General features: G+C 40.7%; 1 protein-coding gene and 1 long non-coding RNA gene across 23 annotated transcripts in view; one reads left to right on the top strand and one right to left on the bottom strand.

Annotated features, from left to right (window-relative positions):
• The window catches only part of LOC148125803 (uncharacterized), a 503,025-nt gene extending 495,811 nt beyond the window's left edge, over window positions 1-7,214 (bottom strand). Inside the window, exon 1 of the long non-coding RNA XR_015743488.1 lies at window positions 7,016-7,214. This is a non-coding gene — a long non-coding RNA (uncharacterized LOC148125803). The remainder of the gene's footprint in view (window positions 1-7,015) is intronic.
• The window catches only part of TCF7L2 (transcription factor 7 like 2), a 220,498-nt gene that overhangs the window by 52,962 nt on the left and 147,135 nt on the right, over window positions 1-20,401 (top strand). The gene's annotated exons all lie outside the window — the stretch shown is intronic.

Raw genomic sequence — 20,401 nt, 5'->3', positions numbered from 1 at the left:
TACTAATAATTGTCTGATTTTTGGCAGCTCAGTCTTAGTGTAGATTGGTTAATAAATACTCATATTTTATGGCCTTTTTAATAGATTTTTTTTTACTCTTCCTTTATAAATTACTCAAGGCCATAAAGATATCTAACACTCATTCCTCCTTATATTTTCTGCAAAACAACAACTCTGTGAGGTGAGTTGGTATGAGGGAAAATTATTGGCCCAAAGTTACCCAGCTGCTTTCATGCCTAAAACGGGAATAGAATTCCAGGTCTCATTGGTTTCTAGCCGGATGCCTTAACTATTAGACCAAAGAGAAATTCTAGAAATCATCAACTATGAATCAGCAAGATATTTCTTGTCATGTTAGAAAGATGTTTTTAAGAAAAATATCTAGATCATTTTTACTGCGGTTGCTTTCTTTTCTTGAAGTTTTGTCCTAGCTTCACTAGACACCTAGGCAGGATATAGCCTAAAAACAGCACAATTCCAGCTGAGTTTACCATTAAGTAGGCAGCATTTATTGAGGTATCAGACTCAGTGGAGGAAACAATGTTGGGTGAACCATGAATGTCAGTCTGAAAAACCACAGTTAAAAGGAGCATGGAATGCTTGGCATTAAAAAGGGAAGGCAATATAGGAAGTTATGGTGTGTAAAGCTATATTTCTTCTTGATTGGCCCTATATATATAAAGACATTTTAAAAGAAACATCTTGCTGTCAAATTATAAGGATACTGCATAAAATAATATTCCAACACTGTTACAATATATGTTATCATAACATAGCATGTTTTAAAATATCTGTTGATTTTTGGTTACATCTTTAGGGTCAACTTGTTCACCAGTCTAGAGATTCATTTGGGATTAGGATTTTGTGAAAACCTGATACACCCTTTTGTTTTTCTTTGCTTGTGGTTCTTGGCTCAGACGCTGCACATAGTTAGGTAATAATACCCTCTACTGTTTACCACTTTCTTCTTCCTATGAATTTCTAATGTAAAAATGTAATTTTCAATGAAAAGTTAGAAGTCTTGAAAAGAGAACGTTTTGCCCTTTTGATGTTCATTTTCTGTCATGCACTATATTTGGCTTTATTAAAAATAGTTTAAGGAAGTTAGAAACCATTCTTTATGGAAACTGCCAGTTAGTGGTAGTGACAAAAAACAATCCTTGACATGTATTGTCTCTAATTTAAGGCCACTTATTTTAAGATTGGAATTTGATTAGAAATACCTGATTAGAAAGTTATATTGCTTAATATTTCAGGCAGTGAATTATACTTGGTTTTATGTATTGTACGGTGACATGTTTGAAATGTAATTCACAGAATGAACCACAATTTGCTGCATTTACATAATATATACAGCATATATCACAGTTTATGAAGCACAGTGTCTGTGTTCACATCATAAAGTAATGGTAAAGGTTCCCCTCACACATATGTGCTAGTCGTTTCCGTCTCTAGGGGGTGGTGCTCATCTCTGTTACAAAGCCGAAGAGCCAGCACTGTCCTAAGATGTCTCCGTGGTCATGTGGTTGACATGACTAAATGAGGCACACCTTCCCACCAAAGTGGTCCCTATTTTTCTACTTGCATTTTTACATGTTTTCAAACTGCTAAGTTGGCAGAAGCTAGGACAAGTAATGGGAGCTCACTCCATTATGCGGTGCTAGGGATTCGAACCACTGAACTGCCAACCTTTCTGATTGACAAGCTCAGTGTCTTAGCCACTGAGCCACCGTGTCCCTCATATCATATGCTTTGCCAAATTCAAACAAGCCATATTATATGTTTGAAATTTGTGAAGTATATGTTTAAATCTTTTAGGCTTTCCAAATCTTTCTCAGTGCCAGCAGTCTTTTCTCTAAATGGAAAAATATTTATCTGAATGAAGAGTTTGGCACTCTCACATGCCATCTCATGTACTTATTTTTATAGTTGGATTCTATATAACTTTAAGCTAGAAGTCTTTTAAAATACTTCGAATCTTTCTATTTTATGATGCATTCTTACCTTTTAAAGTACCTTTAAGTCTTCTATCTGAGCTTCATATTGTAATAAAGAAGAAGCATTTGGAAAATATTTTATCCTATTGGTTTTGGTACATCTTTATTTAATCCACTCCTTTTTCTTTCTATAAAAGAGGGGGAGAAGTAACTTCATTTTTCTTGTTCTTTATTTACTGCCATGTAGATTTTGCTTCGGATTCCCTCAGAAATCCCCCAGTAAAGGTGGAATGATGTGTGTTACAATAGAGGTGGTTGTAAGGGCAGCTAACAGACAAAATGTTACAGTGGCACGCATTGTATCCGAAGCAGGGCTGTATATAGACCTCATGATGGGCTGGCTTAGCTATTTACTTAGAAGCATTTCTAGAGGGCAACCTCATTGGGTTAAAAAAGCGTGCCTGAACAAGGAGCCTGTTGTTTGTGCTTGGCTTCTCTCACTCACTGACAGAAAAAATACAAATGCCTGGCAGTTAGAAAGTTATTCAGTAGACAGAGGTGTCTAGGAGGCCTCGGTCACTCATCAGATGCTGTAAAAACCTTCACCCTATTGTAATTCCTGAATAAAAGCAGTGCCGGATCAGCTGTCTTCATTTTCCACTGGAAATGCTAAGAAAATCTCTAAAGAGAGTTTGTGGCTTAGAGACTAGATGTGAAAATTATTCTCTCTCTCCCTCCCTCCGTCCCTTCCTCCCTCTCTCTCACACACGCCACTCAGAAATAGCATCCAGAGTACATAGTCTGAGCTACGTCTTTGCTTATTTGGGGTGGCTGTCAGATATTTCTAATACTATATCATCAGTCTCAATTTGTATCAGCTTGTCCGAAATGATTTCAGACTCTGGATTAACAACCTGTTATATATTTATTTATTTATCTATTTCACTTTTATTATTTTTATAAATAAATCAAGGTGGTGAACACATATCATATTCTTTCTTCCTCTTATTTTTCCTACCACCACAACAACAACCTATCCAAATTATTTTCAAAAGTGAGAAAGTGAACAATTTGCAAGAAAATTTTACAAATTATAAGTATGTAGAAATTTAGAGTTGGATCCAAAGGTTTCCTTCCATTATAGCACAGATGGGTTGGACTGGGTAATAATTACTGGCTTGTATTAAGTTTTCATTGTACAAATAACACTGGGTAAGACCAAAAGACTGAACATATATATATATACTTTCTCAAATTATACATCCTTCCCTTTTTCCTTCTACAAATAACAAGTGAAGCCTTCCTTTCCATCCATTGAAGATGTAAAGAAGAAGAAATCAAGTTCGTGAAGACTCTGCAATAAACTTTTCTTCCCCCCTCCCTGCTGTTTTATTCCAGACATGAACCTTGTTCATAAATCATTTGTTTGGTATTTATGGTTTGAAACAGAAAAAAAGATAATATGCAGCTTGCCTCAATGTGGTATCCCAGCAATAGCCCAGCTGTCTGATAATTGCATATTTAGCATAATTGCCTGCAGAAGAGCGGTTACAATTAAGATACCTGGTGATGAGCTATGTTGGTTGACCCATGTGTATGTACGTAATGGTATGTGGGAATAACTTTGGGATATGTGGCAACAAGTTGCTGCCTAGGAAATAATAAGATAAGAGGGAATATAGCCCATGACTGCATAGCGGGCAGACAAAGACACTTAGAGGGAACACCTACATTATTGGGATGTAATGGTGACAGTGGGAAAACTATACTTTCAGTCTTGCAAGAGTCTTTATCTTTAGAATAAAGTAGTATTAGCTTATCTGGCCATTTGTTCTGTCTGGTCTATCTGCTAAGGCTGACTGTAAGGTATTCTTTGCAATTAGATTCAGTAGGTCCATTGAAGTGATGAGACATTAGAATAAGTTCCCTCCAGCCCTCCTTTGCCTTCCCTTCCCTTCCTTTCTCCTATCCCTAAAAATCAGTTCATACAACAGAAAGTTAAAATCCATTCTGTTGTCTAGAATTGGCTTTCAGTGCTCTGGTTTCCAGAACTTTACTGTGGCCCTAAAACTCCATATTTTTATTAGAAGCTTTAAAGATTAGAAATGATTGTTTTTATTTTAATCTACTTTGTTGCCTATGGGATTTTTAATCAAAATGTTCCATATAAATATTTAAACAAGAGTAGACACATGTTGCAGCAAATAGCTGGATCATTCCTCATTGTGTTGAAAATAAAGTTTTGTTGCTTTGGTGGCAAACTTATTAGCCAACAGCTATTAGCTGGTATAAACTTAGATTTGTTAACACTGTATTCAAAAAAGAGGCATTATAGTGCTAAAGAAATTTTGATCAAAATGTGTGGTAATTCATGCTTTTACCTCTTCTCTTCTTTATCACAAAGCAGTTTCACATTTTAAATGTTTGTTTAGCACTTCATAAATCATGATATATATGACCATCAAGGTGTGCTATGATGCATCACTCTTGTTTTTGCACTAAAGGAAATGTGATGGAGAAAGTACGATTTATAAAATAATGAGCATATACACAATTTCCTATGTTTAAATTGGCTTATTCACCAAGTTTGACTAATAATAACATTTAGTTAAAATAATTTAATGAAGTACTATTACATATATATGTGTGTGTGTGTGTGTGTGTACTACAGACAAAATCAGTAAGATACTACACAGGCATCACATCAAGACTGCCTTCAAAACAGACAGAAAAATAGCAGCCATCCTAAGAAACCCCAAAGATAAAATTGACCTGGAAAATCAAGGCATATACAAAGTCCCCTGTGCATCATGCCCGGCCACATACATTGGACAGACCAATAGAAGAATAAGTACCCACCTGGATGAACACAAAAATACAGTAAAAAAGCTGGAACACACTTCCTCACTAGTCCAACACATGAAAGCCACAGGTCTTAGCATTGACTTCAATGGCACCCAAACCCTAGCCACTACAGAAAACCCCAGCTACAGAATTATCAGAGAAGCCATAGAGATTGAAAAAAGACCTGAAAGCATGAATAGAAGAGATGATTCCACCAGACTGTCAATTATCTGGAAGCCTGCACTCTCAAGCAAAAAAATCTCCACACCACAAGCCAGCCAAACACCTGGGCACAAACAGGCTCCCCCTGATACCTCCAGCTCAAACACACCCCAACCAGGAACCCAGATGAATCCTAGCTTCCTAATAAATGATAGCTGTCTGTTTACTCGGAACCAAGCTGCACTAAAAGCCTCCAATACAGGAAACACAATGTTGCCAGCCAATCAAGACAAAAAAAAAAAAGCCACAGAACAGACAGAAGATATTAGAAACAGAAACCAAGCAGAACACAGCAAACTCCAAGACCAATAAACACAGACCAAGACTCCCAACTAATCAGGATGAAGAAAAAACCATTCTGGCACAGCAGTAGGCTAGCCCCAAATTTAAAACAGAAATGGCTGTGAAAGTCTGACTCACAGACAAACACAATACAGAAGCCTGATGATGGCAGATGAGATTCTGCCGAAACGTTGCTATGACTTTAAAAGCACAACTATAATGACATGGGAAAACACCCGAACAAAGCTGAATGCCATACATGTAAGTACCCGCGAAAACTTAAGAATATATATATATATATATATATATATATATATATTTCCAGTTCATCGAGATCATAAAGAAACAAAACTTACAACCCAGCGACCTACTAGTAAGCTTCGATGTCATATCCCTCTTCACCCAAGTGCCAATAAAAGAAGCCTTGACAGCCATCCAAAACAAATACAACCCCCCCAAGCACATCCTAGATCTGACCAACCACTGCCTATCCAATACATACTTCACCTACAATGGACAAAAATACAAACAAATAGAAGGAGCACCCATGGGATCACCCCTCTCACCTGTCATCGCAAACCTCTACATGGAACACTTTGAAACACAAGCTCTAGAAAAATACGACCACAAACCCAAACTCTGGCTCAGATACGTAGATGACACCTTCATAATCTGGCCACATGGGAAAGAAAAACTGAACAACTTCCTCACACACCTCAACAGCCTACACCCCAAAATACAATTCACCATGGAAACAGAAGCCAACAACCAACTTCCCTTCCTAGATGTCTTGGTATACAAAAGATCCAATGGCTCCCTAGGACACACCATCTACCAGAAGAAAACACATACAAACCGCTATCTACATGCACTCTCACACCACCACCCAGCACAGATCAATTCCGTAGCCGAGACTCTCATCTCCAGAACAAAATGCTTAGCCGATGAACAACACCAAAAAACTGAACTACACACTCTCACCAACGTACTAACAGCCAATGGATTCCAAAGAAAGAAGATTACCCACCTAATCCAAAAAGAAACCCCAACCAAAATCCAAGACAGAGAACAAGAAAATGGCAAAGCCCTCCTCCCATATATAAAAGGCACTACAGACAAAATCAGCAAGATCCTCCAAAAACACAACATTAAAACAGCATTCTGCACAAACAGAAAAATATCCACCATCCTAAGAAACCCCAAAGTCAAAATCGAATTAGAAAACCAAGGAGTATACGAAATACCCTGCACTGCCTGCCCCACTACATACATTGGACAAACTAACAGAAGAATAAGTGCACGCATTGAAGAACATAAGAACTCAATCAAAAAAGAAGAAATGGTTCCCTGGTCCAACACCTCAAAGCCACAGGACATGAGATTGACTTTAAAAATACCAGAACTATCGCCAAAACCGAACACTTCAACAGCAGAATAATCAGAGAAGCCATAGAGATAGAAAAACGCCCACACAGCATGAACAAACGAGATGACACCTCCCGCCTTCCAGCCATTTGGAAACCCGCCCTCATGAACAGACGAGTACCTAACATGAAGAATGACACCAGACCCACACCCATGAGAGCCACATAAGATGCCACCACCACACTTCCATGTAGAAAACAGACTCACACCCACTCAGAAGATGAGACACGACCACGGACCAGAAGCCGCACTGCAGCTGCATCACTACCCACTTCAAACCCCTCCGAGCCATACATGAAGCAAACCGACACCCACCATGAAGATGCAGCACGACCACGAACTCGAAGCCAAACAGCAAGATCACAGCTCACCAACTCAAATCCCCCAGCAACTAAGACTAACCTGAGCACAACCAAGCCCCCACCTGAACAGAACACACCTCCAACCAATCAGAACACGGCCAACCCCCCAACCAATCAGAACACAGCCAAACCCCCTACCAATGAGAACACACCCCCACCCAATCAGAACACAGCCAAGCCCCCACCCAATCAAGTCCCACCCCCACTAGCAGTTAAAAGGAAGAAGCAGCTACAATCTCACATCACTCTGAGAAGCACAGAGCCGAAGACAGAAGCCTGAAGATGATGAATGAGACTTCATCGAAACGTTGCCTAGATACTTCGAATCTTACGCGGGAGAAAACCCGAACAACCAAAGATCCACATATATATATAACAGAAATCTGCATATATAAATATTTAACCAACACTGTTTTATTCTTAATTCAAATTGGATATAAAAGTTCAGGCTACGTAAGTAATTTAAGCCACATTATTTCCTTTGCAACGTCTAACACAGTATTCTTCAAATTGAATTTTCCAGATAGCTTTAACTTCAACTTCCATATTAGCGATAACCATTTTGTTTAGGCATTGTAGATATTGGTATAGTAACTCTGGAAAAACATGGTGCTGTTCAGAGATGGTATTCAGCAGGTTCTGACTAGTTCTGGAGAACCAGTAGTGGAAATTTTGAGTAGTTTGGAGAACCAGCAAATACCACCCCTGACTGGCCCCGCCCCCATCTATTTTCTGCCTCCCGAGTCCCAGTTGGTTGGCTGGGTCTTCTTTTGTTGCCCTGCACAAGAGAACAGAGCTGGAAAGCAGGTTAGTGGGTGAGGAAGGAATGGAATTTTGCAGTAACCTTCCCCCAGGAGTAGGGAAGGAATTGAGATTTTACAGTATCCTTCCCCTGCCATGCCCACCAAGCCAAACCACACCATACCCACTAAGCCATGCCCACAGAACTGGTCTTAAAATTTTTTTGAATCCCACCACATCTGTTCTGTTGCATGTTGGGAATATGAAGCAGTATATTCTATGCAATTCTACTAATACCTTTTGTGTTCTTGAAATATGTCCAGCTGATCAATCCTTACTAAAGTAACTGTGTGTGTGTGTGTGTGTGTGTGTGTGTGTGTGTGTGTCTTTTGTAGTACATTTGTTATATGCAGGTTTTAATTTCGTTCATGTAAACATTCATTTTAGTACCATTGAGCTGTTGGTATATGATTTATAAAGTCTGGTCTACTTTTTTTCTCACTTATTCCAGTACAGGAAAATAATGAATATTTAGAATTTTAAAACTGTGGATCTGTTACAATAATATTGCATTTTTTTGGATCTGCACCTGAGAAAAACCTAAGGAAGAATTTTATATATTTTGATGTACTGAATTTGTTAGGAAGTTCAGATTGATGTGCATAATCAGGAAAGAGGAAGCTATAAGATTCCTTAAAGGATTACTCACTTGTATGATGAGAGTATTTACTTTCCCCATTTTGGATTCAAATATTTGTGTATATCCTCAGCAAAATTAGTTGCAGTTCTAAGGTCCCCTATTCTTTCTCATGATGCTTATCCTTGCATTAGTTTCCCTTTTATTACCTCTGTCATTATTATTGAAATTTCACTTATAAGTGCTTGAAAAATATATTCCCACATTCTATTGGAATTCCTTTAACTTTTTTCATTGACTGCCAGGCTACAAACCTTAAGAACCAAATTGCTATATAAACGTGGTCCATTAACCTAGATGGGTCAAGGGCTTGTTATTTCCCACTGTTGCCTACCATATTTCTTTCCTCAGTTGCAGCACCATCTCCAAAGATGAGTAGACATCTTTATAAACTTGAAGGAATTCTTGTGTTTGTGCAACCTATTGCCATGTTACCCTGCATTATTCTGAGTTAAGATAGAGCAGATATCTGAACTCATTAAAATAAAGAAACTGGATAGGATACTACTCCCAGTTCATTGCTCAAATAATGAACTTTATTCTTCAATTTGCCTAATATTAGCAATTGCCCCAATAGTACAGATAGAAAAAACATAAGTTTGTTAAACTTCACAGAGAAAGAACTTCTCCATACACCAAATATGTCTCTGTAACAACTCCTTAGAATCAGAATGTTCTGTCAATATTAGTATCCCTTACTAATTGGTATTTCGCCACCATTAGCAAGTCTCCATTTATAGTGCATGCGGTATTTGGCAGATTAATGTGCATCTGTTGCAGCAGGGTAATGCTACGTTATTGGAGTGTATTTATTGCTTTCCCCAGTCTTTTTGCTTGAGTTCTGTCAAAGCAAATTAAAGGAGTTGACAGTGTCTTGGATAGCAATAGCTAACCAAGTCCAAGTCTTAAACAACACATTTGGATAATAAAATATAAATATCGAAACTTTTAGTTTCTATCATTGTGGAAAGATTTCCCTTACCTCACCTAAATTTGGTCAAACAGCATAACATTGTTATATAAATCAGCTTCTGCCAATTGAATTAGCCATGGTAATAACTCTGAAACATGTGTAAGAGTTATTTAAAACAAATCAATATTGTTTATGCTTGTTTAAAAAAGTTCAGCAGATTTAATAAAACTGTTAAGTAACAGTGAATATAGACATATATTTCTATATTCTAGATTTCCATTGTAAACCACATAGTTTTGAGTTTTAAGTTTTTTTTTTTAAAAAAGATGAGAGACCATTGTAAACTTAAAACACATCCAGGGATTTCAGAATATTATTTTGCAGCTTCTATAAATTGCGGATAGTTCGATTATGACACTGAGTAGACCATAAACATAATCCCAGAAAGTGCAGTGAATAATGTTTATGATTAAAATTGTAACATGAGCAAAGCATGCAGTATTATTAAAGAAAAGCCAACATAGTCATTTGGAATCTAATGTTACCTTTCTGTTCTATCAGAAGAGAATCTGTGCTGTAATGGAAGGAAACATTTGGATCCAACTCTAAATTTCTACATACTTATAATTTGTAAAATGAGGTGGTTCCTTCAGAAATTTAGACTTTTGAAAATAATTTGGATCTCAGTTTAAGTTGCATTTGTTTCATTGGCATCCTGAAATATGACACTGATAAAAAGCATCTGATTCATATATAAGATTTTTATATTTTTCTTTATATCAAAGATAACTAAATGCTTAATTTTTATTAAACCATATCAAAAATCTAGTCCCATAAGAGTCGACCTCTTATTTTGGGAAAGGTTTTGTGAATATATCAGCCATTGATGTATTTTAATATTTTCTGAGTACATGTAGCATGTTGCCAATTTTGAAAAGCTACCTAACAACAAATTACTGCATGAATAGGATTTAACATATTTTTCCATAGTCAAGGATGCAGAATAAGATTCCTCCTTCTCCCTATTTCTTCTATTGGTTTATGAAATTCCATATTGCTGATTTTAGTTAAAGACTTAACTTCTGTAATTAAATTTTTCTAACTTTTGAAAAGGCAACCTAAGGTGATAGAATGGTCCTTTGGAATTGCTGGGTTGCAGAAGTTTAGAAAATCTCTACTGAAGCACAAATTGGGTTCATGGATGTAGATCTGATATTGTTAATTTTTATGTACAAATCTGTCTTTCTTCAGCAAATTGTGTGTGGATTGGTGAAGCTTATAGATCTGTATCAATATATATCATTCACTTGTTCATTCAGATAATTAAAGTGAAAGGTGTTGGAAAAAGTAGGCTAAATAATATTTTGTACTTTTCAAAAGTTTAATCTATGTATTTTAGATTGTCCAGCCTTTTTTAGTACAGAATGCCCCTCTACTTCATAAGAGTTGATGGTACATGATGATATGCATATTGTCACAGCTACATCTGTAAGTATTATCAATCTGTAGCTTTTACAAAGCAATGCACTTTGAGAATAACATTTTCTTTCTTTGTTCTTCTTTTAATCTAATTACCTGCCAATAATTCTTTCAGGAAAGTAAGCTTTCCTTTTCCTTCTCTTACAGAACAGCAAGCAGTGTAGGTTGACAAAATGGTTTGGCAAAATGCACAGCCACTCTAGCACTGAAGAAGATCATCAAATCAAATCCCATTTATTTAGTTATTGCATGCTTACTTGCTTGCAGGTGAGCTAGTTTGTTTATAGGAAAAACACCAAGTTCATACTGTTTGAATTGTTTAAAAACTTTTTTTGTGGGATAGTAGAACTGTTTTCAGCCAGTATCATCTGATAATTAACCGTCCTGGACATATCAATGAGATGTTTATATTTTAGGAAGAACAACTCAATTAAAGAAAAAGACTATTAAATACTAATAACAATTTTCTTTCTCTCTTGTATTCTGGACTATTTAGGACTTAGTTCATCTTTTTGTTCAAGTATGCTGTGCAAATGAATAACCAACCAGTCATTAATCAGAATTATATACTATCTCTATCTCTCAAAGACTGAAGGATAATGGATTCCGTTAGAGGTTTAATTGCAAATGGTTAATGTTATGTTCTGAGAACCCTAGGAGTTCTCACTCAGGTCCATTCACTTTGCGGGGACATTCTGCCCCTTCATTCATTGGTTGGTTCTCCCCAGCAGCCAGCTATAAAAGCAGGCTGCGGGGTCCAACCAGTTGCTGATCGCTGCGAGCCAGTTCCCGGCTTGGCAAGCACGGTCAGCCCTTTATTGTTATAATAAAGTATTGTTGCACTCATGCTCTGGTTCAGCCTCTCTTTTCCCAAACTTAACTCTGGCGACGAGGATGGGATGGCTACCAGAAGCACCATGCAACCGCTGAGTCACTAACCGCCGATCCGCAGCCAGAGAGAGAGCGATCGGCCGGCGATAAGAGCAACGCTGATCCGCAGCCAGAGAGAGCGGTCAGCAAGCAAAAAGAGCGAACGCTGATCCGCTGGCAGAGAAAGCGGTCAGCAAGCACTAAGAAGCGAACGCTGATCCGCAGCCAGAGAGAGCGGTCAGAATCGAAAGTTAGAAGCGTCTGTAGCCGCTTGTTAGCCCAGCTACAGGAAAAGTGAAGCACTGCGAGCCGCAGCCGCTCGTTTGTTTAGGCGCGAAATTCAAACGGCTGTCATTTGAATTTCAAACCTAAAAGGTACAGCGCGGTGCTGTAGTCAAGTCACTGACGCCCACACAGGCGCGAATTCAAATGCTGCCAACGGCTGATAGCCAAACCGTGTGCTAGCCCAGAGAGAGAGAGAGGATTGCGAAAAGCCTCTCCAGAGCTGAAATCACTTGCCTGCCACAGGCACTAGAACCTTTTGCCGCTGCCCCAGAGAGATTTTGTCCACAGGTTGTTCCACCGGTCCCATCACCATGAATTCCAATCCAGTCTTCCCAGCGTTCAAACCGGATGAGGAGAAGTGGGAATCATACAAGAACTGCTTCAACCATTATATCGATGCAATCGGGCTGGCTGATGCTGGGGAGCATCGGAAAAAATCGTATTTCCTGATCTACTGTGGAGCCATCGTTTTCGATACTGCCACAGCCCTCGTGGCTCCACGTGAGTTGAAAAACGTTCCTTGGTCTGAACTACTTGAGATCCTCACTAACCACTATTCTCCCAGGCCCTCACAGATTGCCAGGAGATTCACCTTCCGTATGAGGAAGCAATCAGACAAGGAGACCATCAATCAGTACATGGCCGCCCTCAGAACAGCAGCACTGCATTGTGGGTTTGGAACCTACCTGGAGGACATGCTCCTCGATCAACTAGTCTGCGGGGTCAAGGACCTCCACCTTCAGAGGCGCCTTCTCGCTAAAAAGGACCTCAACCTAGCACAAGCCGTCGAGGAGGCCTTGGCAGCAGAACTGGCAGCGCACTCAGCCACCGAAATCCATGGCCCGACTGCAAAGCTAATGACAGTTCCAGTCCACTCCGAGGAGGTGGTAGCAGAGGAAACCCCTAGCGATGAAAACGACGTCCACCGCCTCTCCAACGCCAGACGGCCGCAGGTAGGAGCCAAACAAGAAAACATTGGTCCGCCCAAGCACATCACCCTGTGCCTAGCCTGTGGTGGATCTCATCTGAGGGCCACCTGCAAGTTCAAAGGAGCCACCTGCAATAACTGCCATAAAAGGGGGCACATCGTGAGATTCTGCCAAGCCCCTCAAAACTCAGCACAAAGGCACCCCCTTCTCACACTCTGGACCGCAGAGGCAAGTATTGAACTGTCGCACTCACCACCATGCCAAGCACACTTGCCACACTGTTAGTAAAATCTCTCTCTCCGTTTACTTAGAAGGTAAACCGTGCCGCATGGAGGTTGACACAGGGTCAGCGCTCTCAATTATCTCGTGGAACACCCTCAAGAGGCTCCAGCCCAGCCTATCAACTAGCCGGCTCCAGAAGTGCCAGTTTAGCCTGAAGGACTACCAGGGAGGACCATTCCTGTAATCGGCAGAGGCAAGTTCCTTGTCAATTTTAGAGTTTTTAAAGGTCACCTACCTCTAGTGGTAGTTAACGGCAATCTCCCTACTTTATTGGGGCTCGATTGGTTTCCCCATCTCGGCCTAGGGCTAACAGGAGTCCATGCTGTCTCAACCTCTGACACTGACTCCTTATTCGCTGATTACTCAGATGTATTCAGCGATGAGCTGGGGTGTTATAACGGTACCCCTATCTCATTCTCAGTCGACCCCCAGGCAGTCCCAATCAGACTTAAACCGCGGAGGGTCCCATTCGCTATTCGGCCAAAACTAGATGCGGAATTGGATAAACTGTTAAAACAAGGGGTCATTGAGCCAACAGATTTCGCCAAATGGGAGACGCCCATTGTCACACCCCTCAAAAAAGACGGTAGCCTGAGAATTTGCTCGGACTACAAGACCACAATCAATAAGTTTCTACAAGTCAGCGCTTACCCAGTGCCCGTCATTCAGCATTTATTACACACTTTTGAACCCGGCAGCATTTTTTGCCAAATTGGACATGTCTCAAGCGTATCAACAGTTCCCTGTTGACAACCAAACAGTGGAACTCCAGACCATTGTCACTCACAGGGGTGCTTTCCGATGCAAGCGTCTCCAATTTGGCAGTAAGTGTTGCCCCAGGTATTTTTCAATCCCTCATGGAGCGGATTTTGCAGGGCCTCCCTGGTGTAGTACCCTACTTCGACGACATCTTAGTCTCGGCCAGGGACAGACCCCAACTCTTCCAGAGAGTCAGAGCAGTGTTAGAGAGGTTCAGACAGCATGGCCTCAAATTGAAAAAAGAAAAATGCGCCATTGCCACTAGACAGGTGGACTTTCTGGGTTATAAAATTGACGCCTCAGGCATTCACCCCCTGGAGTCCAAGGTTAAGGCAATTCACGAGGCACCCACTCCAACCTCCAAAACTGAACTACAGGCCTTCTTGGGGCTATTGAACTTTTACGCCTCCTTCTTGCCCCATAAAGCATCAGTAGCTGAACCCCTACACAGATTACTGGATAAAAAATCACCTTGGCACTGGGGGCACAAAGAAGACGCTGCTTTTCACGCCGTCAAATCACTACTCACGTCAGAGGCGGTGCTTATTCAATTCGACCCCAACCTTCCATTAGTACTGGCAGCAGACGCATCTCCCTTTGGAATCGGGGCAGTATTAAGTCACAGGTTTCCCAATGGCGCCGAGGCTCCCATTGCTTTTTTCTCCAGGACGCTCTCTACAACAGAGCGCAATTACAGCCAGATCGATAAGGAAGCTCTAGCAGCTGTTGCAGCAGTGAAAAAATTTCACGAGTTTCTCTTTGGCCATTTTTTCGAGCTGGTCACGGACCACAAGCCCCTCCTGGGTCTACTAGCTGGGGACAAACAGACCCCTCAGGTCCTTTCTCCTAGAATGACGAGATGGACCCTCTTCCTTGCAGCCTACTCCTACAGACTCATACACTGCCCAGGTAAAACGTTGTCCCACGCTGACGCTCTCAGCCGCTGTCCCTTGCCGGCTCCAGCTGAAGACCCTGCTCCTGTCCACGCTATTTTTGAGGTCACCCAACTGGACCTCCCCATCACTGCCCTTGACATTGCTGCTAAAACCAAGGCAGACAAAACGCTCGCCCAGGTGCTCAACTGGGTGAGGAGGGGGTGGCCGGGTTGTAATGTTGAAAACAAATTCACACCTTTCAAGACCCGCATGCAGGAATTGTCCAGTTTGCAGGGCTGTCTACTGTGGGGCACTCGAGTGGTCATCCCGGCCTCACTGCGTACCCGAGTTCTGGAGGCGTTGCACGAGGGACACCCTGGCATCGTTAGAATGAAGGCATTAGCACGCAGCTACGTATGGTGGCCGGGCCTCGACGAGGACGTCGTCAGATGGGTAAGTTCCTGCAACATTTGCCAGGAATCCCGTCCTGCTCCTCCTATTGCCACCCCTACTAAATGGGAGAGCGCCAGCGCTCCGTGGTCCAGAATTCACATCGACCTGGCTGGCCCCTTGCATGGGAAAATGTTCCTAGTGGTCGTGGACTCCTATTCTAAATGGATTGATGTAGCACAGCTATCCACGACCACCACACAAGCAATTACCAAAGTATTAACTCACCTGTTTGTAACACACGGGCTACCCGACTCCATTGTCTCCGACAACGGCCCACAGTTCGCATCAACCGAGTTCAGCCGTTTTGCTGCTAACCTGGGTATCCACTACATTTTCACAGCCCCATTTCATCCTGCCAGTAACGGATTGGCTGAAAGGGCCGTCAGGACCACTAAAGAAGCCCTGGCGAGGTTCAGTAAGGATGATTGGCACCACAAACTCGCGCGTTTCCTGATGAGCCAGCACTCAACTCCATGTTCAGTCACCAATAAGTCCCCAGCTGAGCTCCTGATGGGCAGGCGCCTGAGGACTGTATTGGACAGACTGCACCCACAATACTGCCCTGACTCTCCCCTCGCTTCCACATCGGGGGTTAGACATTTTATCTTACAGGAGCCAGTATTCGAGAGGAACTTCGCTGGAGACCCCTTGTGGATTCCGGGCGAGATCGTGGCCATCACCGGACCCAGGTCATATCGAGTCAAACTGGAGGACGGCCGTGTCTGTAGAAAGCACCTAGACCAGCTGCGCAGGCGTCTCAGCACCCTCGCTAGCAGGGACCCAGAATTACAAAATGAAGGGAGGCCTCAACATCAACCCCACATCCACATCCTTCCCGGCAACCAGTCTACACCAGCAGCCATTCCAGAAAGCCCGAACGCGGACAGCGGCACCCAGACGGCTGACCAGTCCGATCCAGTCTATGGGAGCACGTCCCCAGTGACCATCCCTACGAGTCCCGGACCTGCCCAAACCGAGGGGCACGTTGGTGACACTTTACCAGCTCTGCCTTCCCAGGCAGACCCTGAACGGACAGACAGCGTTCCTGAGCTGCGCCGTTCCGGGCGCCAGCATAAACCTCCTGCCTACCTCAAAGACTATGCGTGTTCGCATCTGGGGGGAAGGGGTGTTATGTTCTGAGAACCCTAGGAGTTCTCACTCAGGTCCATTCACTTTGCGGGGGCGTTCTGCCCCTTCATTCATTGGTTGGTTCTCCCCAGCAGCCAGCTATAAAAGCAGGCTGCGGGGTCCAACCAGTTGCTGATCGCTGCGAGCCAGTTCCCGGCTTGGCAAGCACGGTCAGCCTTTATTGTTATAATAAAGTATTGTTGCACTCATGCTCTGGTTCAGCCTCTCTTTTCCCAAACTTAACAGTTAATATTACATTTTTCATATTTACATATTGGGAATACTGTAAGATTGTTAATAGAATATTTCAGTGTGTGACTTAAGCAAGGTATGGGAGGATAATCTTCTGCACATATTTAAATAATACAAGCAAGAAAATAAGGTCTAATTCACCTCACTGAATTTGATAGCAGCCTTTTCTGTTGGTGTAGTTTCATTTTCTTTTACAATTTTCTGCTCATGGTGAAATTGGTCACAATTAGCATACAGCTTAAGACATTATCCAAAAATAAATAATCACTCTATGTGAAAATGGTGGCCATATACATTAGATAGATAGGTAGGTAGGTAAATGATATATAAATCTTTCTTTGCTACTCATTTTAAATATCATCTGTGATAACTTGAATGCTGAGCAGTGCTGACTGGTCAGCAACGCCAGCTATCAGAAATCTAGGGAGGTCTGCATATGTAACTGCAACTGAAACTTTTATCACAACCACTGCAGGAAAAAGACTTTCATTTGGCTGTGCCAGTCCATCAAAGTATTTTATTTATGTGCTTCCAAGCCTTTAAAAATTCTTTTAGGGTGCATCAGTAGGGAGTTAATAGAAACTTTGAAATAGGAAAAATGCCTGTGGGTTAAGCAAAAAACCCCAGTTGCCTGAGTCAAGCAAAATGCTTGTTCTGTTGTTGATAGGTCATTTGCCGAAGGGGAGTTGAATGGATTGCTCTCTATTCTTCCAATTGTGATCTGCAGTTGCTTTCCTTTTGGAAAAGGTTTATCTCCTCCTTCTCAGGGCTAAGATAAAATATAATTTAGAAGGCTGTACTAAAGATAATGTAGTTATTCAGCATGAATGTAACAATATTGTCCAGAGTCATGTTTTAGGAATTGTCAAGGGACTCGTGTTAAATACATCTATGTTGCATCATGGAACAATTTCCCTTTAGATTTTGAGAAGCTAAATAATGAAGAAGGGTTCTCTTTTACCATCTGCTGAATCAACAGCGAAAACTTTAATCTTGTCCTGAGCATTCTTGAGGAGATGCAAGTTAAAATGTTACTTCCTTAAAAGACTAAAATATCTTAAGCACAAATGTGCTGCTCCATCTCCTTTCTCTAAATGGGATTATAGGATTTAATTCTGGGAGAAATTTTACATTTTGATGGAGGCAACTTTTCATATCTTTAAAATAAATAGAAAAATCAGATGGAATGTGATATCATTAAATTCACATCAGATTGCATACTTTCCTATATATAATTCAGCTTGTGATTTTGAAGGAAAGAGACCTATTGGAACAGAATTATAAAACCCCACAGAAGATTGGGATCAGTGCAGGACTATGTATTTAATTCATACAGGAAGAAAAAACCCAGATATTACAAGTTCTTATTATTGTTGGAGAAGGACCATGATTGTTAAATAATGAATTGAGCTTGGCAAATGGTGACTACATAGATATGTCTATGTGGAATTTACTTGGAAACAGTGATGAAATGGTTTTCATTGTCTTGTGGGATATCTGTCCAACTTCTGAACTTAAACTGTAACACTGTCCCATCCTGTCCCATCTTGGTGTCCCATCCAAGTACTTATCCAGGTCCAGCCCTGGTTAATTTTTGGGAATCAGGTAAGATCAGTTAGGTGCAGACTTTTGCTGTAGATAATTGTTGCATGTGCAATATTAAATATGTGACATATGTATACAGAAAAGCAGAGGAAAGGAATCTAAGGACTACCCAACATCTTTCAAACTTGATAATGTGATCTAGAGATTGTGGTTCAATAATATCTGAAGGAGTCAAGGTTTCCCACTCCTGTGCTACAGGTGTTAGGCTTAGGGTTAGGTTATGATCCTAGTTTTTTGCTTACCTTGACAAAATAGGTTGTGGCTAGTTAGAAAATCTGAAGAAAATAGTATTTTAAGTACCGTATTTCCCCATGTATAAGCACCCCCTTTGTATAAGCCACCCCCCCAATTTTTGGACTGTGAAGTTTTGAAAAAAATATTTTATTAGAGAAACAAGTTATGAAGAAAGAAAATTTACAAAGAAACAAAATTCGACATCTAGATCTACAACTTCGGTCATGACGCCGAAAGCGGTGCGGGCGACGCTAGCAATCTACGCATCGGAACGAGAGTAGGAAGAAGCATTCAGGCCGATGCCTAGCGTATGCATTTTTATCGTGTACTCGCACTCGTAATCGTATCATCACGTACAATTTTTACAAAAAGTATAGCATACTGCTGGAAAACCAGTTTATTCCTACTTTATTATTTTATGCATTTTCACGTATAAAAGTGTACCTGCTTTGTATATGCCACCCCCTACTTTTTGGGCTTGAAAATTTTGGAAAAAAAGGGTGGCTTATACATGGGGAAATACGGTAAAAAAAAACTAGCGAGAGAAAATAATACTCTAATTATACATATTGAAAAGATTTTTTGATACCCAGTTAAAAATTCCATTCTTTTCCCTGTCCAGGTGACTCTGGTAATTTATTATGTTGTAAAATACAGATCAGATTTTGTCCTATTTTTATTCTTGGTTGTTTCCTTCTGTTGTTTCTATCTTGATAAAATACATGGCTTTGGTGAGCTATTGATTTAGTCTCTTTTCTTAGCTATAAATTCTCAACAATGTTTATTTTATTGACATTGCAGAAATGAATTAGTTCAAACAAACAAAAAATTTACTGTTTGTATATTATTGAGGGAATAGATTCCAAGATATGATATAATTCAGATTTTCCTCCCTATCAGATGCACGTCTCTGTTGAACACAGATTAGGACTCAGGTGAAGTAGGGCACTTGAACTTGCTTACCTGTGCTATGAGAAGTGTATTTATTTCAAGGGAGGGTTAGGATCAGAAATTTTAAAAAATGTTATGGGTAAATAAGGTCCGTTATGTGTAGGTGGATAATGTCTTCATATTCTGGGTAACAGGACTGAAACCCCAACCAAATATAGCAGCCTTTTTATTTCCCTGGCATGCAATTCGTATGCTTCCACCACCAAAGCGGGAGCAACTTTCTCATCTGCCTTGAATGACATCTGCCATATTATTAAATTTATAACAGCAGGCAGTGTTAATATGTGACTGTGACAGGATTTACAGACTTAAAAGATGAAGATGCTGTATGCAGTGATAGGTTGTTGTAATGTACAAGGGATATACAACAGGTAATAATTGTCATTCCACTAACATTCAGAGTTGTATACAAAATAGCAGTAAAATCCATTGTTTAGGCATTTACAGCAAACAAAAGGGAGGGATTACTAAAAGCACCTTGGCTATAATCTGAATGTGCATATATATGCATGTGAATTAAACAGCATTATACTGAACAGACACAAACATGCAATAGATGGTACATATTTAAAAAAATATTCTCCTTTCCTTTCCCCCTCTCTTTGTGTTTCCTTTTTTATTTTTTGGGCTAGCATTTTAACATATATCTCAGGCTGGTAGGCTAAGAGCCTGGGACTTTCCTTCACCACACTTGGAGCCTTTGATCAGTTGCTTTGGAGGTAACATCAAAAGGATGACTGAAAAAGACAGCCAGGCTGTGAAGTTCAACATTCAAGTTAATAGCTTGACTGAAGGTTGTACTGCATTGCCAGAGCTGCAGTAAACATGGACAGTTCCACAGCATTTCTTGGAAATTGACCCAAATGTTGTATACTT

Source organism: Pseudonaja textilis, chromosome 4, assembly GCF_049901715.1.
Source record: "Pseudonaja textilis isolate UNSWEBS1 chromosome 4, rPseTex1.2, whole genome shotgun sequence".
Classification (NCBI taxonomy): domain Eukaryota; kingdom Metazoa; phylum Chordata; class Lepidosauria; order Squamata; family Elapidae; genus Pseudonaja; species Pseudonaja textilis.
This window is presented reverse-complemented; position numbering and strand designations above follow the sequence as displayed.